The sequence below is a fragment of the Culex pipiens genome, chromosome 2, assembly GCF_016801865.2.
Source record: "Culex pipiens pallens isolate TS chromosome 2, TS_CPP_V2, whole genome shotgun sequence".
NCBI lineage: Eukaryota > Metazoa > Arthropoda > Insecta > Diptera > Culicidae > Culex > Culex pipiens.
This window is the reverse complement of record NC_068938.1, coordinates 100,840,157-100,865,643: the sequence shown is the minus strand read 5'-3', so window position 1 is coordinate 100,865,643 and position 25,487 is coordinate 100,840,157. Positions and strand designations below refer to the sequence as shown.

Below are 25,487 nucleotides of genomic sequence, written 5' to 3'. Positions count from 1 at the left end.
ATTCTTCTTTGGGGTCCCATAAGACCCTGTTGAAAATTTCTGACGGGGACAGTTCAGAAAAAAAAATTGAATCTTTTTCACAAAAAATCCATTTCCTAAAATCAATATTTTTAATTTTGATTTTTTTTTCGATATGCCATAGACTAGTACGGACATAAAATATATTGCTGAGTTAGGACGGTACAATTTTTTTTTATTTTTTGCCTTTCTTACAAAAGAAAGGTTCAAAGTTTGCTTTTGGAAAAACGCTTTTCTCAGATATCTTAAAAAATCGTTTCCGCCGGGAATCGTCCCAGAAAAAAATCCTATTACTAAATTGAAGGTTATGATGTGATTAGTGCGCTGACCACGGGGACGCGCTGTCTTGTTTTTGCATGCTCATTTTCATTTCTTTTGTGTCGATGTTTGTGTGCTTGGGTGAGTGGTTATTATAATTAAATAATGGCATCATTAGTGCGCTGACAACGGGGACGCGCTGTCTTGTTTTTGCATGCTCATTTTCATTTCTTTTGTGCCACTGTGTTGGGGTGCTTGGTTATTATATATAGGTGAAGGGATTTTATTAAATGATCATTATATTGCATTATTATATTTATTTGATTATATAACCACACTATATTTTACACTTAACCCATCATACAAAACACAAATGAAACTGTAAACAGGAGCGTTTGGTACGGTATGTCCACGCATCCTTCCTCCCCTGTAGATTCTGTGAAATGTGATCCGTTCTCAGAATCCTCTCTGCGGTAAACACAACGTAGTAGGGCTGGCCGCTTTAATTTTTGCAATACATTTTCGGGTGTTCTCGGATGTACTGCAATTATTAATAATGACAAGAAAAGTGCTTGGGGCGTAATCTAATCACAAGACTTTCCAGCATGCTTTCATCGGACTGGCTGCGTTTGTGTTAGATTAGATTAGATTAGATTAGATTACTAAATTGAAGGTTATGATGCGCTCTTTCGATTGAATTTTGGCCCGAAACCCGGAACTCAAAGTCTGATTTTTGAGAGCTCTTTTTCTGAAATACTTGAGCGATGTCTCTATCCGCTCTTAAAAATTTGTGTCTTCCATCACTGGAAAACCGCTCGTAAAACCCACAATTTTTATATTTCAGATTTGTAGCCATGGGGTCGGAGACGAACATTTTATTTTTTGATTCACAATTTTCGACCAATAAATGCGTTCAAAGCCATTTTTAGAGGTATTTTTTTGGACTATTTTACAGATAACACTATCAAATTACAAGAATTCAGTTTCAAACAAAAGCCATTCGAAAACATGCGCCATAAACTGATTGGGCCCAAAATTTGAAGCTTTCAAAGTCCCGGCACGTTCTCGCTCGAAAGATCGACAAGTCGTCAAGTCGAAGCATAAACGCCAGCACATTTACGCTTGCGCGTTTTACGCTGCGCGTGAAAGTGTTCTTTTCTCTTAATAGTTTGACAGAGTGCAATAGCGATACATTTTTTTGAAGTTAATCATAGACTAACATTAAAGACTGAGTACCCTTTATATTTTTCTAATAATGTCAATACAATATGTTTTTCTTAATTAAATTTTAGTACCTTGCGACCCATAATGTACCTCTGAAATTAAAAAAAAATGCATTTGAGGTTTAGCCTAAAAATATTAGAAGCTTTAGGTCAAATTCTCACTGGGTGGTATCATTTTGTATTTGAAAAATTAATAGCACCAATATATTTGTCGGAGTTTCATCATTTTGTAAGAAAGGCTCTATTTCACTTCTGGTGATATTGAATCGGGGTTTTTTTGTCATAATCGGTCCGAAAAATCAGAAATATAAAATTTTTAAAAGATGATTTCCAATCACTTCTTCTTTTTTGATAAATATCATTCGAAAAAATTGATTGACTTCAGTTTTGATTGTAAAATCATACTTGCACGTTTACAACTGAAGTCAAAATTTATTTTCGAGTGAAGTTTTTATTTTTCCCAAAAAAAACACATTTTATTTAAAAAATCATAACTTGGCAGCAATTTTTTTTTCCATACTTGTTTTCGACTCGAAAGTTGCTGGTCCCCTAAAAGAAGTCAAAAAAATCAAAATTTAAAAAAATATTGATTGGCACTTTTTTTGTATTAATTTGTGGCTGGTGCTTAAAATATAAATGAAACTAAAGTGTAATGCAAAGGCGTTTGAAAACCGATTGCAGAATGATTCAATTTAAATTTTTCTTACTTATTTATTGAAAATATATTATTGTATGAATTATTATATGACTCAAATATAAAACTACTCAAGTGTATAAAATATTCGCAAGGTTTCCACAATAAGGGGAACAATATGTAATTTTATCGTGCACCTAATGTTGGCATATCTGCACTTTGACGTCCAATTACAGCTCCAACGAAGAGTTTTCATTTAAAATTGAGTGATAAATAGCTCGAACAAAGTGAATTTCTATCAAAAAATTTGCAAAATAAGTGTAAATAGTGTCTCCTACAACTGCCATACATATGCAAACTTACATTATTTACCCAAATTATATTCAAGTATAAATAGTTAAAACCATTTAAAGCTATAAAAAAAAACAAATTATTCGCTCTACAACATTGCCTTGGCATTCTCGATTGCGAGATTCCTACTCCAAACTAAGTGTCCTAAGGCCTTCAGTTTGGTAAACTGAAAACTAAGTGTCCTAAGGCTTGATTGTTGAGGCAATTGCAAACCTCTTTTTACACCTAAGCTTCCATCCACCCCGGGATTCGAACTGACCTTTGGAATGTGAGTCCAACTACCTACCAGCGACTCCACTGAGGCAGGACCCAGGGAGACGACTCCTACACCTGGACTGAGCTATCGACCTAACCCTTTAGGCTAGACCGGGGCCGTCCGACGGAAGGCGTGGTCAGACAAATCTCGTCTCGAAAAATGCCACCAGGACTTTTCAGCACTACTATTGAAAGGTATTAATTTTCCATTCTGTTATTTTTGATAGGGAAAAGAAGGCCTTTCGTTTCTCCAGAAGGACAGGAAAAGTTGTCAGCTTGCTGTGGGATTGTTAAATTGAAATTGATTGAAATGCGGGATTTATGTTTGTGATGACATCGTTCCTTAAATTTCAACACATTAATTTTTTTTGCCAAATTCGAAAAAAATTACCGAATTTTCAACTGTTTGGTAAACTGAAAATTACCGAATTCGGTAAAAACTTATTAAAATTCGGTAATGAAGTGCATAATTGTACAACCGGAATTCGGTAAAATTTTGTTCATTTTGAAATATGGTTTACCGATTCAAACTTAACCGATTTTTCAACGACCGAAATCCGTAAAAAATCTTAGTGTGAAAGAATTTATGTTGACCAAATATTTAGCCCAAAGGTTAAGAAATGCCTCAGAGAAAATAACATTTGAATTATGAAATGAGGGTTTGAATCATTTTTTTTCTAATTTTCCCATATTTAACTTGAAGAAGGTTTGAAATTGGGTTCAAAGTGTGATAGGATCATTCGTTTGTGACACGTATAAAGACAATTAGCAGGGGTTGATAGGTTGATGATAAAAAATGAAATGCTTAACCTACCAATGATTTCATTAGTTGAACCTAGCTGTTCATGTTTTAAAAAAGCTGTTTTTTTTAAGCAATGAAAACCCATCACCAACCTATCAAGTTCATTTCAGTCTCGCTCATATGTCTGTTGGTTTACGTTAATGTAGATACCCTGTTTCTTCCTTCACTTTACAGCTTGCGTGTCGATTCAATTTCTCGACAGCTCGCACAGGTTCATTGAAGTTCATCGCCATCGTAGACGGCCTCACGCCTCAAGTTTGTTCAAACATTGTTCAGACATCAATCGGAAATGTCATTGAAAGTTTTCAGCGCTCCAAGTCTGTCTGTCTGTTCATTGAAACTGGAGTTCTGACCTCGATGGCGGTTTTCGCGGTTTGGGCTTTGCGGCGGTGGTGTGAAATTGCTCCCCTGACTAATCGCCTAATTTTCCCGCCCCTAATTCGACCACCGCACAATAATTTCACTTTTTGTCACCTCCCTCGATTTTCACGGTACGACACGCACTTTTTCCTCTCTTCTCTTCTTCACGCCAAGTGCTTTATCTTTATTAGCCATCTGTGGTAATGAGCTTCCAACGGTGCTCTTGGGTTGGTGTTGACACGCAAAGACAGACAGACAGACGGAGAGCTTTGGTGGAAAGTTAGGCTCAATTTGCTTATAATTAAACTTTTCACTGCCGTCAAATCGTCATCAAACAGAGCGTTGACAGCAGTACGGTGAAACGTCGATAGGTTGACTAGATTTTAATTAAAAAAGAACAAATTATCGAATGCAATCTATCTTGAGTGGTTACGATCCAAAATGAGTTCATCGATTGCATACTCATTGCTCACCGATTAATCGACTCAACTGCAAATTCCAAGAGACCGAGCCACGTAGCCCAGTGGTAACGCTTCCGCCTCGTAAGCGGTAGATCGGGGTTCAAATCCCGGCTCGGACCAACACAACTGGTGATCTTTTCCCTTCTGGAATCGATTGCTTAGTAAAGGGAAGGTAGTGTATTGTCACAAACTGGATCTTATCACGACACCTTAGGGAGGCGACCTATGGAATGTTAACATTAACCTTAACATGTTAACATTAAGTTGAGAATGAAACTGCCACTAAATCCGCTTTGTAAATGCCGGCCCCGATACTCTTCAAGGATGTTCCCCACAGGAACTGGGAAAGATTTACTTTAAAAATTCCAAGACTCAGTTCATTAGCTAATAACATTGAAGGTTACTCATGTTAGATATCATGAGCATTCACTGAGACTGTTAATGATACTTCTGATGAGAACAATTGAGAATTGGCATCAAACTAACAAACTGACGAATGTGTCAAACAACTGGGAGTTTACTGTACTTCTCAATTTCCCGTTTCTGCGGTTTCCGAGGCTTGTGACGGATTCATTGCGCGTTACCGATACCTGGGCGTGAGATTAGCATGAGAAGGCGGCAGACATCTGTACGGAAGTGGCAATTCGCGGAAAGCGGCGTGACTTCTGGTGATTTACCGCAGCGCAAATAGTCTAGTTAAGGGCAGGTGAAAATTATCACCGATGAACGTGGTTAATCTTCATCGGCGACTTTAATTTGATTTTGGTCACCGTCGCGCTTTCCTGCTTTAATCAGACCTGCTCTAATAAGTCGTGCTTTGCGGCATTTTTTGGTATCGACTATCAACAGAAGTGATACGGAAAAATTAATTTTGAAGAAGTTTGGAGCCCCCTTTTGTTCTGTTTTAAATTTTGTCAATTTTGACAATTATGAAATTTTGACAATTTTGACAATTTTGACAATTTTGACAATTTTGACAATTTTGACAATTTTGACAATTTTGACAATTTTGACAATTTTGACAATTTTGACAATTTTGACAATTTTGACAATTTTGACAATTTTGACAATTTTGACAATTTTGACAATTTTGACAATTTTGACAATTTTGACAATTTTGACAATTTTGACAATTTTGACAATTTTGACAATTTTGACAATTTTGACAATTTTGACAATTTTGACAATTTTGACAATTTTGACAATTTTGACATTTTGACAATTTTGACAATTTTGACAATTTTGACAATTTTGACAATTTTGACAATTTTGACAATTTTGACAATTTTGACAATTTTGACAATTTTGACAATTTTGACAATTTTGACAATTTTGACAATTTTGACAATTTTGACAATTTTGACAATTTTGACAATTTTGACAATTTTGACAATTTTGACAATTTTGACAATTTTGACAATTTTGACAATTTTGACAATTTTGACATTTTGACAATTTTGACAATTTTGACAATTTGGACAATTTTGACAATTTTGACAATTTTGACAATTTTGACAATTTTGACAATTTTGACAATTTTGACAATTTTGACAATTTTGACAATTTTGACAATTTTGACAATTTGGACAATTTTGACAATTTTGACAATTTTGACAATTTTGACAATTTTGACAATTTTGACAATTTTGACAATTTTGACATTTTGACAATTTTGACAATTGTGACAGTTTTGACAATTTTGACATTTTGACAATTTTGACAATTTTGACAATTTTGACAATTTTGACAATTTAGACAATTTTGACAATTTGGACAATTTTGACAATTTTGACAATTTTGACAATTTTGACAATTTGGACAATTTTGACAATTTTGACAATTTTGACAATTTTGACAATTTTGACAATTTTGACAATTTTGACAATTTTGACAATTTTGACAATTTTGACAATTTTGACAATTTTGACAATTTTGACAATTTTGACAATTTTGACAATTTTGACAATTTTGACAATTTTGACAATTTTGACAATTTTGACAATTTTGACAATTTTGACAATTTTGACAATTTTGACAATTTTGACAATTTTGACAATTTTGACAATTTTGACAATTTTGACAATTTGGACAATTTTGACAATTTTGACAATTTTGACAATTTTGACATTTTGACAATTTTGACAATTTTGACAATTTTGACAATTTTGACAATTTTGACAATTTTGACAATTTTGACAATTTTGACAATTTTGACAATTTTGACAATTTTGACAATTTTGACAATTTTGACAATTTTGACAATTTTGACAATTTTGACAATTTTGACAATTTTGACAATTTTGACAATTTTGACAATTTTGAATTTTGTTTGCTTCCTTCTTATTAAGCTATTTATCATTAAATTTCAGTTGAAAACGCTTTTAATGAAAGTTCTGAAATGGCAACATTAGAGGCACGCTGGAATTAGATGGTGTTCCCCTACTATCTATTCCAAAAGCATGATAGTTTTCTCCTTATCGTTAGTACAAGAAGCTCGAACCCACTCGAAACCTGTCCGGTAGTCAACCTAAACCATTTCCAAAGCACTTGAGTTAGTCTATCCTGACATGACGTTTTATCGTCAGCCACAAGTGCAAGTTCTCTGCTCGGATAATACACTTCCCCCCTAGCTCTGAGCTAAAGCAAATACACTGTGAGCTAGGGAAGCGCGGTCCGACTTCAATCGATTACACTCTTCATTACACTCGTCCGGACACCGGTCCTAACCAAGTGCGAAGACAAGACTCGCCACACATCATCACGAACAGCACTCATCTAGTTAGACACAGGGGGGAGAAATCCATCTTCAAACGCCCACCGCAGACGTGCCGTAGAAACAGCGGTACGAAATCGATTACTGTAATTAAAGTTGAATCGAAAATTAAACGATTACACACTTGAGTGAGGCGCGTTCCAAGTCTGGACGCCTGAAATTGAAAGAGCGGAAAAGTTGTTCAAGTTGGCATTTTGCATTCGTTTCACAACGATTCGTCGGTGCAGCACGTGCACGTGGTGGAGGTGGTTCAGCAAATACGCAGATACTCACACGTGGTGGAGGCAAAAGTTTCCCTTTTCCACTTGAAGGATCGTCAGGCGGCTTCAACTTTGTAATGCTAATGGGGCGTACGAAGCAGCTCTGTTTGATGTGAGTTGTTCACTTTGCCCGGGGTAAACCCCTCGCATGCAAACGAGATTGCAATCACACGGTGATGCATCGCGGGTGTTCTTGAAACTTGTTGTTTGATAAAGTTGTCTAAACAGAATTATAATTTGGAACAACAAAATCGAAACATGAAAAAACAGAACAGCAGAACAACAGAACAACAGTACAACAGAACAACAGAACAACAGAACAACAGAACAACAGAACAACAGAACAACAGAACAACAGAACAACAGAACAACAGAACAACAGAACAACAGAACAACAGAACAACAGAACAACAGAACAACAGAACAACAGAACAACACAACAACAGAACAACAGAACAACAGAACAACAGAACAACAGAACAACAGAACAACAGAACAACAGAACAACAGAACAACAGAACAACAGAACAACAGAACAACAGAACAACAGAACAACAGAACAACAGAACAACAGAACAACAGAACAACAGAACAACAGAACAACACAACAACAGAACAACAGAACAACAGAACAACAGAACAATAGAACAACAGAACAACAGAACAACAGAACAACAGAACAACAGAACAACAGAACAACAGAACAACAGAACAACAGAACAACAGAACAACAGAACAACAGAACAACAGAACAACAGAACAACAGAACAACAGAACAACAGAACAACAGAACAACAGAACAACAGAACAACAGAACAACAGAACAACAGAAAATAATATAGTCAAAATTGTCAAAATTGTCAAAATTGTCAAAATTGTCAAAATTGTCAAAATTGTCAAAATTGTCAAAATTGTCAAAATTGTCAAAATTGTCAAAATTGTCAAAATTGTCAAAATTGTCAAAATTGTCAAAATTGTCAAAATTGTCAAAATTGTCAAAATTGTCAAAATTGTCAAAATTGTCAAAATTGTCAAAATTGTCAAAATTGTCAAAATTGTCAAAATTGTCAAAATTGTCAAAATTGTCAAAATTGTCAAAATTGTCAAAATTGTCAAAATTGTCAAAATTGTCAAAATTGTCAAAATTGTCAAAATTGTCAAAATTGTCAAAATTGTCAAAATTGTCAAAATTGTCAAAATTGTGAAAATTGTCAAAATTGTCAAAATTGTCAAAATTGTCAAAATTGTCAAAATTGTCAAAATTGTCAAAATTGTCAAAATTGTCAAAATTGTCAAAATTGTCAAAATTGTCAAAATTGTCAAAATTGTCAAAATTGTCAAAATTGTCAAAATTGTCAAAATTGTCAAAATTGTCAAAATTGTCAAAATTGTCAAAATTGTCAAAATTGTCAAAATTGTCAAAATTGTCAAAATTGTCAAAATTGTCAAAATTGTGAAAATTGTGAAAATTGTCAAAATTGTCAAAATTGTCAAAATTGTCAAAATTGTCAAAATTGTCAAAATTGTCAAAATTGTCAAAATTGTCAAAATTGTCAATATTGTCAAAATTGTCAAAATTGTCAAAACTGTTAAAATTGTCAAAATTGACCAAATTGACAAAATTGACAAAATACCTACTATAAACCCATGGAAACTACAAAACTTTAAATTCAATGCTCAAATGAATTCAAATAAATCAATTCTCAATCACCAACAAAAGTTTTCATCAACACATGCACTCATTTTACACAAAACAAAACAAGGGCAAAATAAAAAATAAATAAAACTAAAAACGATTCCACTTCTGCACTTCACCCTGACATGGCAGTTCAAGAGGGTTTTGCGTCCGTTGTCGGTGTAACCACCAACAGAGTCTCGAGACAGCTTTGTTTGCATTTCATTATCGATACTATTGACATGGTCTGAGAGTGTGCTTGCGACCTGCTACCGATGCATCAGCAAACAATCCTGGGTCGTTTTCCAAGTAGTTGTAAAATGTGTTCACAGTGAAAAATTATTTGTTGGTTTGGTGAGAAAATTTAATTGTTTTCATTGAAGCTGTTAGATGAACTTTCCAAAAGTCTGCGATAATTATGACAGATTGTCTGCAAATAAAAAACTGTTAATCTGACATCCCTGTTAAAAATTCGCAATAAATTCAAACTTTAAGTTTTTCTTACAGTTCCGTTTGTTTAAAACGAAACAAACGATGCATTTTCACACCAGCATTCGAAATTTTCCGAGTTGGCGTTCGATTTCACAAATAATAACAAAATATAAATACACACAACACACCCTGGCCACCAGGCTTTGTTTGTCTTTTCTCGCTGCAGACTTTGGACGAATCGTTTCGTGTTCTAAAGGGTATTGGAAACCGTAATGCTTACTGGAAGTGTTTACTAAATGTAAATGTGCCAGCTGCAGATTCGTTCTGGCAGATAAGAAGGAGTTCTCGCCAGAGGGGGGCTTCTAAAGAGTGTTTATGTTTTTGGTGCAAATTAAATCAGTGTTGCGATTGTTTTGGGTTACTTTCGCTCAACAAAACGAGCTTCTCGATGGGGGAGGAGGGGAAGAAGAGGTTAATTCTAAACTGTTAACGCTTTAAGGGGCAGTTTGCCAGGGAAAGCATTAAATTTGCTGAGCACGCAAAAATCAGAAGCTAGCAAATTGCCGGAACGTGATTCGGCATAAATAGTCCGTAATTAACCTCGTGCCATGGTTAATTGACTGCCAAAAAGAGCAAACGTTAGGGGTTGGACGGGGTGTTACTGTGAGTTTTATTGGGCACAGTCAACAGTTCGTTAACAAAGCCTAAAATTCACACTTTTTTTCAATTTTCAAAGGGAAATCCCTTAAATAAATGGTGTTTTGATGGGGGCCCGGAAATTTTTATATTTTTCCTCCGACCGAAGCTCTTTGTTCACAGAATTCCAGTTATATTGGAAGGTACTTTTCGATGAAAAATAACAAACCATAATGGACTTGGGTGGCTCTTTTGGTGATAAAGCGAAGGAAAATGTGACCCAAATATTCGGCAATTAATGTAGGTGTCAAACCACAAGGATTAACTCACCGTTTGGGCAAACAATGGCTCATTGATTTGAATTAAGAATAAAATTTGCCTTGACCTTAAAAAACTTGTAATCAGTTTATCTCAACATGACATCATGAAAACTTACCTTGTTAAATGTAAGGAATATCTGAAATAAAAAAAATAAAATTAGATTAAAAGGTTGATAAAAACAATATGATTTTGTGCACATTTTAGGGATGTTCATTTAGTTGTAATTACCTCGATTCTGAATATGAGCTTAATTGATGGAATTTAAACTAATATTCAGCGATGAAATTATCTCAAACAATTTTTAATTATCAAATTGTTATCTCCGATTCTCATTCAAATCTCCCTTCAGTGAATACGCAGGGAAACTCTTTTGATAAAGATTTTCCAAATCGCTGCTTAATTTTTACATAATTCTGACAAAAGGTGTCTCAGTCAATTAAAGCCCACAAAACAGCGCGTGGTCTTCCCCGCCTTCAATTTGTTCGCCCCCTAATGATGGCATTGTTCGCACTTAAGTGGAACAAAATCTTACCAGGAAAGTTGAAAAAAACGCAAGAATCAAAACATAAGCTTCTTACTTCGAACAAAAAAAAACGCCACCGCCAACAACGCAAAGAAGCAACAATTTTGACGTAAATTTCCCAGCTGGAAGAGATAACGAAAATGATGGAAGGGGGAGTAAATGGGAGAGAAAAAAAGAGATGCTCCCTCCCACACACAATGGGAGCCAACACAAACAAAACCATAACATTACAACGAGGTTAAAAGCTCACACCGCAAACCAATACGCTAGCACAGAAATGGGTGCTTCGGGAGCAGGAGGAGGGAATTCTCCAGTGGGGCTTTCAAGAGGGAAGGCACAGTCAAACTTCATTTGATGAATGGAAACCAAACATTTGTGTATTTTGCTTTGCAAAGCGAGCGAATCTCTGAGAATGTAATCTATAATTAAAATTTAACTAAAGCATTCTAGGTTTAAATAAGATTTTATTTAAAAAAGTGCAAGAATCATTCTCATGAATATAGTCATGTTGAAAATATGCAGTTCTAGAGAGAACTCAAGTTTGTAAGAAAAAGGTGTTCCGAATTAATGGTTTTCGGGGGTCAATGTTTTTCTACAAAAAAAAACATTAAGCATAATTGAATAACAAGCATAACATCAATTGAAAGATCAATCAAAAAAGTTTTTCAATGATTTTATAACATTGGCCAATCTGTAAACTGCTTCAAATATGAGGGATGACTGTATGACAACTTGGGAAAAATACACACGGATTAAAATCAAACCATTTTTTTATAATTTGAACATATATATTTTGAATATGGAAATAAGTTAACAAATTTGTAATATTTTAAAAAGCTGAGAAATAAAATGGCAAAAGTGCAGATTCAATGTTCAAACTGAACAGTTTTGAAAATATGTCTAATAAAGGCAAATTTAAATCGTTAAAAAGTGACACACATAAAATTATATCAAGTGCATCATTTTCAAAATATAGTCACTTAAAAATAAATTTGGGACGTTAAGAATTACATTTCAAAAAAATTGTGTACTTACATTTTACATTAAAAAAAAAATATTCTCGAAAACTAGATAAATATCAGCATTTAGCACGGCAAAAAATCCGATTCGATAAAATCGCATGCAAAAGCATGCACAAGAAGACACTTAATATTACACACTGCATGTACAATTTTTGAAAACACAAAAAAAGTTGCAACCGACGAGATTCAAACCCAGCACCATCAGTAAGGACTGGCGCCTTAGCCCACTCGGCCATCAGACTGATGAAAAATGGAAAGGATAAACGTATATGTGAGCTCCACATTTCGGTCAAGTAGGTTTCCCATACTGATGGGCTACATGTTTCAGGGTGTAATATTACACAGAATTTCATAAAATAATGCAAAATTTATTTTACACCCAGGCCTTTTACACGTAGCTGGATTACTACTTTATTTACTGTGAGGATAATGATGGATTTTGCTTCTGATGACTGTTATACTTAGATACTTAATCTCTGTGCCAAGTTTCAGAAGGTTCTGATGTTCCTAATTTTCGGAAATTTTAACATTTTTCGTTTAAAAAAATACCTTTTCTAAGATTTTTTAGGAGACTATAAATTTCCTATTATTTTCTTTCTGAGTCTCCAAATTTGGTCTCAAATGAGGAAAATTTTCTATTTGAATACCTCTTTAAAAGTCATGCTTGAAGCTTTTTTTAATTAAAATGATCAGAAAATTTCACAAAAGTTCCATTTTTTAAATTGAAAACCCGAATTGATATCGTCCGTTAAAAAATAACAGGCTTATTAGGCTGGTACAAATATTTTTTAAAGTTTTTGTCACCCCCCCCTTCAAACTTGGCCCGAAAAATCAGGGGGCAAAAAAAATATTTTTACAATAAACTTCAAAATTTCAATGAAAATTCAAGTGCAACCAGCTGAAATCAAATTAAAATACATTCTCCTGCGTTTTGAATCATTTTTAGCATGTTTGGGTTTATTAAAAAATCTTAAGATTTTTTAAAAAATTTCGATGCAAAATCTTTTTTTTCGATACAATTTTTGTTTTTGTCCGATCTTAGATTTTTTGAAAACTAATGATTGCAAAACAACTGAACTAGTGTAAAATGCATTTTAATACACTTTTTTCATTCAAATGTGAAGACTATGGCTTGTTATTAAAATTTTCATATTTTTTTATTTTTTTGCCCCCCCCCCTTGACCTCGGCCAGGGCCGAGGGACAAAAACTTTTTTAAATATTTGCATCGGCCTTAGGTGACACTTAGAAAAACTAATTTTCATTGATTCGAATTGTTTGTGAGGTTGTGTGTTAGAAACTAAATGTCCAACTTTCAAGGTCTCAGAGAGAATATTTTCTCAGCATTTCAAAAATGATTTTTTAGGAGGTGCTTTTCTTTAAAAAATAATTTTTAAAAGGCGAAAAAACACATAAATTCAAAAAAAAAACTTAAAAGTGACTTAAACATAAGAACGAAAATTTTATCAGAATACTTCGATTTAGTTTATAAAAATGATCTCAATTTTTTCCGTTTTTGACAACTTTTTAAAAAATACTTTTAAAAATCATGTCACCAGAACCATATTTTGAACCGTTATGCACTCAAAAAATGTCTTTTGCAATTTTTATTTTGGGAATTAAATTTTCAGTATCAAAGAATTCAATAAAAAAATCGGATTTCTTCTTTTGCGAAAAACTCTAATAACAACCTACAACTATGCCGAAGACACCAAACAGTTTCTTTCTTATAGTTTTGATTTTCGAAGATTTTTTTTATGTTTTAGGTGACAAAACCCCGCTTCTTTTGGGCCTAGAGAAGGATGGTTAACAATTTTGCCGCCAGGTTATTATTTTTTGAAAAAACAGTGATTTTTGCAAAAAAAAAATCAAGATTTCATACATAAAATTAAAGATACAATCGGAAAGTACTTTACAGATTTTTTGATGAAGAGCCCCGTTTTCAAGATATAGCCACCAAAAGTGTGATTTTAGCAAAATATTTGCTATTCGTTTATTTTTTAAAATTTGTTCCATGATTGTACAGCGGCTAAAAGTAAAAGAAACAGGAAAATAGAAGTTTTTTAAGTATAACAAACCACTCTCCATTTTCAAATGTCGATATCTCAGCAACTAATGGCCGATTCTTAATGTAAAAAATTGAAACATTCGTAAAGTTTAACGATCGCTTCGAAAACAATATTTTCAAATTATTTGAATCAAGACTATAATTTCAAGAGGGCGTAATATTGAATGATTTGTCCTTTTGAAATGTTAGTCTTTACTCAAAAAAAATTGTGGGGGGCATTTTATCAAAAATCTGTAAACTACTTTTCGATTGCAAATTCAATTCTACATTAAAAAATTAGGTCAAACAAATTTTATGTATGCAACATCACTATTTCTTCAAAAAAATATAACTCGGCGGCAGAACATACGGATTTTTGAAAATTGAGCTTTTGTGAAAAAAAAAAATATTAAAAAATCGGCAAAAAATGTGTGTAACTATTTTTTCTGAATTTGAACAACAATACCTACAATTTGACGAAGACACTTATTGATCAAAAAAATAATTCGAAAGTTACAGATTTTCGAATATTTTCGTACCATTTTTGTATGAAAAACAAAATTGTATGGATTGGGTGAACCAATGACACAAAATGGCTTCTTTGGTCATAAATAAGGCCCCTACAAAGTTTGAGCCAAGTAAAAAAATACAAAAAAAAAATTGAAATCGATGTTTTCTATTACAATTTCGATATGGTAAAATTTGTCAGTTACTTCAACATTTTCAAAAAATCACCGTTTAAAATAATCACTGGAACCAAATTTGGCACCGTCATGCACTATGGCCACAAAGAAGTATTGTGTAGTCCCCTAATACAAATAGCAAAAAAAGAAAATTAAAAATTCTTTTTTTTTGATAATTATAGTTTTAGTAATAAAAAATATCGATAAAAAAAATCTGATTTTTTTTTCGTGTGCCTTTTTTTTTTTCAAAAGTCTTAATCATAACATACAAATTTGCCGAAGACACCCAATCGATTAAAAAAAATCATTCTCAAGATGCAGATTTTCATATATTTTCGTACCCTTTTTGTTTGATCAGCCCTCAAAATTCTATGGAGACTTGTACGAAAAAAAAAATATTGGTCGATTGTCGAAAACGGAGAGAACTGCTCTATACTATTCATTAGAAAGAAAAGCAAAAGGTTTTCAAATAAATAAATGATTGAAATCACAAAAAAAATATTTGCATGCTCTAAAACTTATTTCCAAAATTTCAGTTAAAATATCAAATTGCAATTCAACCTCAAATCCCGCAAACTTACTGTCCCTCCTAAATGCCGCAAAGTTCGTTGGAATGTTTAATTTATCGTCAGAGTGGAAAACACAACACCACACACCACCCCCTCTGCCGGGCGCACTTTTTACAGTCCGACTGGCAAAGAGTGAACCTCTCAGCCTTTCTGGGCGGCGTTGGTCATGAACGTGAACTTGGGGCGCACAATCTGAACAATTTTCAAATTCAAAACCACAATCTGTGGTGAGCTTTTTTTGTTGATTCGCTGAATTTCTTCCTTCCCCCGAGGCAAGTTCGGTGATTGTTGGCAAACCATAAATTTTAGCATATTTTATTCATTATGAATGGCCATTTGGTTTTGCGGCCTGTGGTCGGAGGCCCTCACCCCAAAAAATCGTGGGGGAGACGAGAGCAGCAGCGAAGCTTTCCTTCTTCTCAAATTGGAATGTATGGTAATGTGTGGGTGTCTGAAGTTACAGCATAAAGCTCGAAGGAAGAAGAAGAAGAAGCAGACACAATGTTCAATGAACCGTTTCTAGGAGGGGAGGGGATGCCTCCCCTGGGAGCAGTTTGCGAAAAGGGAGCCATTTTTTATATTTATTTTGTTTTATTCCTCTTCCTCCCCCTTCCAAAGTGACCTCTGGTGGGTGGATGTGATAACATAAAAATGAAAAATCACCACCGCCGTGCGGTCAATTTGGAGTCAGTCCAAAGGGAGAGAGTGAGGGCAGGAAGACTAACTTGGCAAACAGGGTGGAAGATTTGTAGCGAAATAAACGTCGGCCATCGAAGGCTAATGCGGTTCCAACAGGTCGTAAATACGGTGCCGTAAGGTTGTGCTTTGCGGGGCATAAAATTTTGCCATAAATTTTGCGAATAAACAGTACGCGGACTGGTGGCGGAGGCTTGGCTTGTGATGACCGGAAAAGGTCGGGAAGAGGTTAATGATTTGTAGGAGTTGAAAATTCTCATATCTAGCGTTCACAAGTTTGCAAATTTTTATAGTCTATTTTAACTACGTTTATGAAGCTTTAAACTACATCAATCGAATTGATTTTTTAAACGCATTTTCTTCTAATCTCATAAGCGATTATTAAACGCAAACAGCGTGACGTCAAACTCAGCCTCCGCAGAATCCTGTAAGAGCATTTCCCAAACCCACGTGCCCCCCCTCGAGGGAGCTCTTATCTTCTCAGAAAATACTCGTCGTGACAAAATTTGCGTAACCATAATCGAGGTTCGTCCTCCCACGCTAATGCCACCATTTTCTCGCAGATCGAAGACCTTTCACTTCCAAGAAACAAAACACTCGCAAAAAAATAGACAGAGAAACCGAAAAACAACAACCCAAAGATGAGCTAAACATTTCCCGGTACTCACCAGGCTTGTTGGGCTTCAAAAAAAACCACATATGAATCGTGTAATCGCCAGCAACCTTTTCGTCGTGTCGAGTTAAGGTAACGTAACACGTGTTGCAATATGGGTCTTCATGCGGTGTGTACTGCTGCATATTGAACTGAACACCATCTTGGGTGGTGGACACTCAGTTGTTAAAAAGCTGGTGATTTCCAGTCTGTTTCAAGTTCAGAGCCCCTAAAAAATCCTAATGTGCAAATTTTGTACCGTCTTAAACAAAAAAACACATCGATTTAATAAACCACTTGTAAGAAATCATTCGATTTCAGAGTTCAGTAACTGAGTGTAGGATGCAAGAGTAAGTGAGTGAAAACGAAAGTGAATCTTCTTCCAGCTCTTTATGAGGGCAAAGTTAGAAGAAAATTGCAGTCACCGTAGAGTAACGTGAGCATGGATGATACGTTGCAGTAGGAAAGACTGGGGAGAATCCATCAATTTTGTTTTGTGTATCACAGAAACTGGTGTTAGATAGGATTTCTTCAGGAATAATAAACAAAATACGATCACAAAATTATTTATACATTTTAAAGTTACGCTTACAGAGAAAAATTGCAAAATGTTTATGAGTTCTGGTTCATGGGTGTGATTTTCTAGAAGTTTCGCGCTACGGAAGTGAACTTCAAATACCTAGAATTAGAGGATGACGATCGGGAATTCTCGGGAGAAATTCCCCGGGAAATAAGCCATCAGCATATGTAAGAAACTCATGGCGCGAAGGACGTTTTGAAGAAGTACTCTAGATTTATGCTTTTTTTTACATTTTGACAAAAATCTAATAACTAGTTTATGTTTACTACGAGTAAGTACACATACAGATTTTTAAACATTTTTAAAAATCATACAGAGAATTGCTAAAAAAATAATACAGTAATGTTTATAGCTCCAAAAAGCTCTAGAATTGACCTTGTAATTGCAGATTTAGAAAGCTTTTTTCAACATGTAGAAAGCATCCCACAATGTAACGCTAAGGTTACTTATACTAATGTTTCATTCAATAATTATGACTAAATTGAATTCAAATGCAATTAATGTAATAAAATTTATTTAATTATTGGCAATTTCTTCAAATTTTGAACTATTTTGAAATAAAGCAAAAAGGTCTCCGAAAAAAAGTAAAATTTAACTCTCGATTTCCAGGAAATTGAAAATCTCGAGAATTGTCAACCTCTACCAAAAATGCAAAACATTTTGAAAGATATCTAGCGATTACCAAACCCATGACTGAATATCTAGTACCTCTCGATGAACTATCTAGGCAATGTTGTTCAGGAACTTTTTTCATTTTTGGGTTTCGTTTCTGAAATTTTTCGGAAGATCATAAAAAATATTTGCAGATTTAGGCTATTTACAGCAAAATGGAATTTCTGCTACCATACGAACTTTTCAAATGACTGGATAGGCGTCATCCATAAAGTATGTCACGCTCTAGGGGGGGAGGGGGGGGGGGGTCTGAGCAAGTGTGACATTGCGTGTTATAAGTATAGGAAAAGCGTGACAAAGGGGGGGAGGGGGTGAATTTTGGCTGATTTTAGCGTGACGTACTTTATGGATGAAGCCATAGTTATTTTTTCGAATATTTTTCCCCAGATAGCTCATCCAATAATACGATTGAAATTACATAGAGTTTTTTTTCAATTTTGCATTTTTTCGAACTGCCTATTTTTTCTGACCATTTAAGAACTACCTGCTTGTCGAAATATTCCCTTTTAAATAAAATATTTATTCTTTCATTTTATTTTACTTTTGTTTAATGTATTGTGATGGTTTTTTCCCAGCCAAATTATTCTTTTTTTTCCAAATCATTAAAAACTTTTAGGGCTGCCTTTAAAATACAACTTTTCTGCAAAAAAAAAAAAAAAAAAACAGTAAAATAGGTTTAATTGGAATTCTCAAACTGTTTTCATTTTTGATGATTTGAATAGTTTTTTAAAGTTGATAAAAATATGACATTCCAGTCCTAATCTAATCTAATTCAATCTAATCGAACACAAGCGCAGCCAGTCCGAAGAAAGCATCCGGGAAGAACTTATGGTTAGATTACGCCTCAAGTTCCTTCTTGTCATTATTAATGATTGCAGTACTTTCGAGAACCCCCGAAGTGCATAACACTCATTAAAGCGGCCCGGCCTACTGCGTTGCATTAACCGCATGAGACAGATTCTATGAACGGATCCCACATTTCATAGAACCATCAGGCGAAGAAGAAGAAGCCGGGGACATACCGTACCAACCGGTTCGAGTTATTTATAGATTATAATGGTGTGTGGTGTGTAGGGGAATCGTTGGGGAAGCGATTGTTGTATTATATAGTAAATGACCTTGTGACATTATTTCACCACTACGGCTTAATTCACTCAAGGAGTATTAATCCCTTGGTGGCCGAATGGCTAGAGCATCCGACTTTCAATCCAAAGGTGTGAGTTCGAATCCCACCTGATTCTATGCGTTTTTTGATCATATTCAAAGTTCAATTACAGTCGAAAGATTTCAAGGAGACCGGTCGGGAATCGAACCCTGAACCTTCCGCTTATGAGGCGGGAGCCGTAGCCATTAAGCCACGATCCGGTATAAAAATTTATTTCATTTACGCAGCTCAAAAAATCAGGGAGAAAAATTGTTTTCATTTTCCGAAATCAAAAAAAAAAAAATTGTAATGGAAATAGAAGTCTTATCAACTGAAAATTGTCTTAAATGCATTTTTCTGCAAAACTAACACTTTTTAATGATGTTGAGTTATATTTTAATTATTTAAAAATTGTTAAATTTTTTTAAGCTTTTACAAAAAAAAAATCTGATTTAAAAAAAATGTACGAATTGAACACTAAGAGTTTCAAAAAAGATTTCTTTAAAACTGTCTGAACCCTTTTCTTCTGGTTTAGGTATATTATTCTTTGTGATCATTGTTTTGTTCATTGTTCAATGTCAATATGTTTTTTAGTTGAAACCAATTGCGTTAATGAACGCATAGGAAAAAGCTGCGAAAATAATGCGTTAAAAAAATCAGGAAATACAACACAGTGAAAAATATTCGAATGCTACCTTTTTTATTGTATCTCTCGGTTTTCAATTTTTTATTTACATCAGAATAAGTAAAACTACAAATAAAACGTTACTTAATCCACCTTAAGGTGGTTGGTGCCTTCTTAAAAAAGTGATTGTTCTACGAATGATCTCTAAATTTAATACTCATAACTTTTGATAGGGTCAGATTTTCATTCTTTTGGACTCGATGGAAAGGTCATTTGATTACGCATTCAACGATGTTCAATCTTTTTGGCTCATCAAAATTTGTTTTAATGTCCATCCAACGATAAGTACCATGATGGATCCGGACATTTTTTTCATCGAAATATCATAGATCCGGCCTCGAAAAAGAGTATAGTTAACACTCAAGTCTCATAACTTTAAAGGAGGTTATCAGAATAAAGATCAAATGTTTTAGGCTTATTACTTTTATCAAATACTAAAAAAAATATGTAACAAAACAAAAAAACACTTTTTTTAAATATCCTGGACTTTCCCTATTCCTATTTACCTCCTTTTTGAGTAATATTACATAAAAAATGTGTAAAAATGTGAACCTGATGAATATTTATCAAAAACTGATGAAAATACATCATTACCTGGAGTAAAATTAATCATTTTTTTGACACAAAATCTGTCACCATTTCCTGATGAATATTACCATCATTTTATTTCTGCAGCCCTTTTTGCATCGGTATTTGACCTACTTACGAAAAACCAATTTCAAAAATACTTGAGATTGTTCATCTACATGTCCTCAAATGCCCTAAACTAACAATCAATGAAATTTTGTTTCAATTTGGAGAAAAATGAAAATAAGTATCGAAGAGCACGGTGGCGCTTAAGGCTTTTTGAAAACTCACACGAAAAATCTTCATTAAACAAATCTATAAATTTCTTCGAAAAAAATGTCCAAAATTCTCCCACATTCCCCTAACCCAGCCACACTGAAACGTCTGAGGTTCAGAGACGAATTTCCCAATTGCAATGTGGCGTGCTCACCACGCAGCAGTTGACAATGCGACAAGTCGTGCAAATAATGGGAGCCTATTTTGTCATTAAGGAGGGCATATCGTCGTTTGCGACATTTGTCGCACGGCATTCATGGCTGAGAGCGTTTTGGAGTGAAATTGAGTGCGGTAACATGTAAGTCTGGTTATGAACATTTAATTTCAAGAGAACAGTTGTGACATGGAGTTGTCATTTTATGATTGTATTGGATAATCCCGTTTGATTTGCGATATAGTTATCTAAAACAAATAGAAACCATCTATCAACTGTTAATTTCAAATCAAAACATCACCACAAAACCGTTACCGCATTCAAATCAAAATTTTATCTCATTTCCCCTGAAAGGTAACAAAGTGAATCGCTTGTAAAATGGGCCCCATAAAAGCCATAACCGATTCACAGTTAAAATCGATGTAAAACCACAATTTTACCGTGAGCGTTCCACCGATGCACCCCAATAGCAAAATAAAATTTATTGCAGCCCTTAAAAAAGTCAGTAGCAACAAGTCCCCCTGTGCCGTAGGTTTAAATTTTCCACTTTAACATTAATGCTAGCCCAAAAGTGAGGCAGATTATCGCGAGTTGCATCCTCTTCTATTTCGGGTTGCTGCCTACCGTGTTCAAACTTGTGGATTAAGGCCTAATGAGATTTGACTGCTCGTTTGCCTTCCGGCTACCAGCAAGGGCGAGTTCATTGCTGGTAAATTGTTAATATCCCTTAAATCCCTTAAATCCCTTAGCCTGAGGGCATTTTCACGCTCAATAAGGAGGAAGAAAATTGGATCGCTTGAGCATTAAATTCCCGTCGTTTCCGTAACAGAAATGTTTTTTTTAATGCACTGAAAACTACAGAACAAACTAAACTACAATGCACCTGTTTGGATTGTAAAAGGTAAACATTGGGAGTAAAACAAAACAAAAAACAGGTCATTGTTATCCGAGCATTCGTTGGAGAAGGTTGTCTGATTCAACATGACTCGTCGCGTCCCGGCGCAAAACGCCGGCAATATCGCCCTACCTGCGGCTCAAGCAGGCAAAAAAGTGGGAATTTCCAAAAGGAAGGTTGAGGCCTCAACTGATGGCCAAAAACCGGGGATTTCCAAGAGGAAGGTGCTTTTGGAAGTGACATCGAACAGCAAAAAGACGAAAAAGAGCGACGGTACTGTACCCATGGATGAGGAGGAGGAGGAGAACTCTTCGTCGCACGAGGAGCAGCTTTTGAAGAACAACAAGTTCGCTGGACTGCCTGACGAGGACCAGGTAGCGGAAGCAAAGGAGAATGAAGTGAAACAGCGAAAGGAGAAACTGCCTCCTTTTTATGTGCGGCAATCAGCAGCAACGATCGACTTTCGAGCGGGGCTGGTTGAACTCATCAAGTCTGGGAAAGTCCAAGGCAACATTCGTCTGTGTCAGGACGGATTTAAGGTGCTGGTGCAATCCAGGCAGCACTATCAACTGGTCAAGGAATACTTGACCGAAAACGAGGCGGAGTACTTTACCCATGATGTCGCCATGGATAAGCCGTACAAAATCGTCGTCAGAGGTCTGTACGACATGCCAGTGGAGGAATTAGCTGCCGAGCTAAAAGTTTTGAAACTGGATGTGTTGGCCGTGCACAAAATGAGCCGACGCAACAAAGACATCAAGTACCGTGACCAGCTCTACCTGCTGCATTTGGCTAAGGGATCGACGACGCTTCCTGAGCTGAAGGCAATCCGAGCGGTTTTTAACATTATCGTGTCATGGGAGCGATACCGACCAGTGCACCGTGACGTCACACAATGCTTCAACTGCCTGGGTTTCGGGCACGGAGGTAAGAACTGCCACCTAAAGCGTCGTTGCGCCAAATGTGGTACCGATGCGCACATCACATCCCAGTGCATCCAAGATTCGCTGGTGAAGTGCCTCAACTGCAACGGTGAGCACTCGTCAACCGACCGGAAGTGCCCCAAGAGAGCTGAGTTTGTGAAAATTCGGCAGCAAGCATCGACGAAGAATCAGCCTCAGCGTCGTAGAACTACTCCAGCCCTGGTGGAGCAAAATTTCCCACCTCTTCAACCGCGACGCCAGGTCCCGAACTTGGCACCGTTGCCGTTGGATCCCAGGAAGAGAGCTGAGATGAATCATCCACGGCCGGGTTCCAGCCAGGAGCCGAGACCGTCACCACCGGGCTTCAGCCAGGAGCCAAGACCAACCCAAGAACCAGCAGTTGAGGAAAATGGTAATGATCTTTACACCTCAACCGAACTCCTCAATATTTTCAAACAGATGTCCGCTGCACTGCGTGGATGCAAAACCAAGACCCAGCAGATTGAAGTGCTGACCTCGTTCGTCATCCAGTATGGATCGTAGGTCCCTCAAGCTGCTGAATTGGAACGCTTGCTCCATTAGGAGGAAGAACTTAGAGCTGGTGGATTTTCTTCGCGAGAAGGAGATCGACGTAGCTGCCATCACGGAAACTCATCTGAAGCCCGGTGAAAAAGTTTATCTGCAAAACTACAAGATCGCGACGCAGCTCGACAGGACCACCTCTGGAGGAGGAGGTGTGCTTGTCGCTGTTCATCGTGATCTCAAGCCACGCCGGCTGCCACACTTCAAGCTGGACATCATCGAGGCCGTTGGGGTGGAAATTCCCACTTCGGTTGGCCCAGTACTCTTCATTGCTGCATACTGCCCACGTCAGGTGAATTCCAGAGATGGTTCAGCAGCAAAACTGACGAGCGATATCCAGAAGCTGACACGGCGGAGCGCAAAGTACATCATCGCTGGTGACCTCAACGCGAAGCATGAAGTTTGGGGCAACAGCAGGAGGAATCGAAACGGAGTGATTCTGCACAACGATCTGCAAAACGGATACTACAACGTTGTGAGTCCAGATCGTCCAACGAGGGTGGCTCGGTCTGGGAATCACTCAATCATCGACTTCTTCATTACCAATATGGCTGAGAACGTGGCTCATCCTGAGGTGTTTGAAGAGTTGAGTTCTGATCACTATCCGGTGGTTGTGGAGGTTGGAGCATCCGTTACTCCGCAGCGGCAACCAACCCGGAAAGATTACCACAACGTTGACTGGCAGCAGTTTCAGCAAGTGGTCGACAGCAACATCGACTATGATCAACACCCGGAAACTTCTGCCGATATTGATCGTTCGCTGGAGGTAATCCAGCAGGCTATCAACCAAGCAGAGGCTGCCAACGTTCGGGAGGTTCCTGTTAATTTTAAGGTAACTGATATTGACGTAGATACTAAACACTTGATAAGACTAAGGAATGTTTATAGGAGACAATATCAACGGACTGGGGACTATGACAAAAAGATTTCAGTGAACAATTTGAACAAAATCATACAAGACCGACTTGACAATATCAGAAATCAAGAATTTTCAAAACATGTAAGCCAGCTTGGGAATTATTCAAAACCATTTTGGAAACTTTCTAAAGTTCTTAAAAACAAACCAAAGCCTATTCCTCCTCTTATTGTTGAGGGTTCTCCCTTGATTACATCCGAGGAAAAGGCAAATGCACTTGGGCTTCATTTTGTTAGTTCTCATAATCTTGGCGCTTCCATGACCAGCCGTAAAGAAACATCAGTTGCCAATAGTATTTCAACAATTAATAACTCTACCTTTGAATTTCCTGCAGATTCCCATGTTTCTGGTGAGGAAGTCAAAGTTGCAGTAAAACAAATGAAAAATATGAAAGCTCCTGGCTTTGATAACATTTTTAATCTAGTGTTGAAAAAACAGAGTGATCAGTTCTTTCAACATCTAGCCAATATTTTCAATAAATGTTTGCAACTTGGTTACTTCCCCACCAATTGGAAACTGGGCAAAGTCATACCAATTTTGAAGCCTCAAAAAGATCCAACATCGCCAACAAGTTATCGTCCCATTAGTCTGTTGAGTAGTTTGTCCAAACTCTTTGAGAAGGTCATCTATTCAAGGCTTTTGGATTTTACCAACGATAATAATATAATTTTGAATGAGCAGTTTGGCTTCCGTAAGGGACATAATACTGCTCATCAGCTTACGAGAGTAACCAAAATCATCAAGCAGAACAAGCTTGAGTCTAAATCAACTGCTATGGCTTTGTTGGATGTTGAGAAGGCTTTTGACAATGTTTGGCATGATGGTTTGATACATAAACTGTATTTGTACGGTTTTCCAATGTATCTTATCAAAATTATCCAGCACTATCTTTCGGAGAGATCGTTCAGGGTTTTTCTGAATGGGATTGCTTCTGGATTATTCAACATTGATGCTGGGGTTCCCCAAGGAAGTATTCTTGGCCCACTTCTGTACAATATTTTTACATCTGATTTGCCTACTCTTCCTGGTAATGGTGTGTTGTCACTTTTTGCTGATGACACTGCCGTTATTTATAAGGGTAAAATAACCAGATATTTAGTTGGCCGTCTTCAGAAGGGTCTTGACGTTCTTTCCGAATACTTTGGCGACTGGAAAATTCGTATAAATGCAGCAAAAACTCAAACCATCATTTTTCCTCTTTCAAAATCGGCCAGATTTGTCCCAAAGGATGATGTTTTGATAAAAATGAATGATGTTTCGATACCCTGGTCAAAGGAAGTTGTCTACTTAGGTCTCATACTTGACTCGAAACTTTTGTTTCGGCAGCATGTAGACAAAATATTGAACAAGTGCAGCATTCTCATCAGGTGCTTGTACCCTTTAATTAACAGAAAATCAAAGCTTTCTTTGAAAAATAAGCTAGCAGTTTACAAACAAATAATTT

At 36.1% G+C, this 25,487-nt stretch overlaps 1 protein-coding gene across 2 annotated transcripts in view; it reads right to left on the bottom strand.

The window, feature by feature from the left end:
* LOC120413084 (1-phosphatidylinositol 3-phosphate 5-kinase) overlaps positions 1 to 25,487 on the bottom strand; it is a 192,502-nt gene that overhangs the window by 80,327 nt on the left and 86,688 nt on the right. For both annotated transcript variants that reach the window (XM_052708872.1, XM_052708873.1), the window contains one exon: positions 10,575 to 10,595. The gene's annotated coding sequence lies outside the window, so the exon portion shown is untranslated. The remainder of the gene's footprint in view (positions 1 to 10,574; positions 10,596 to 25,487) is intronic.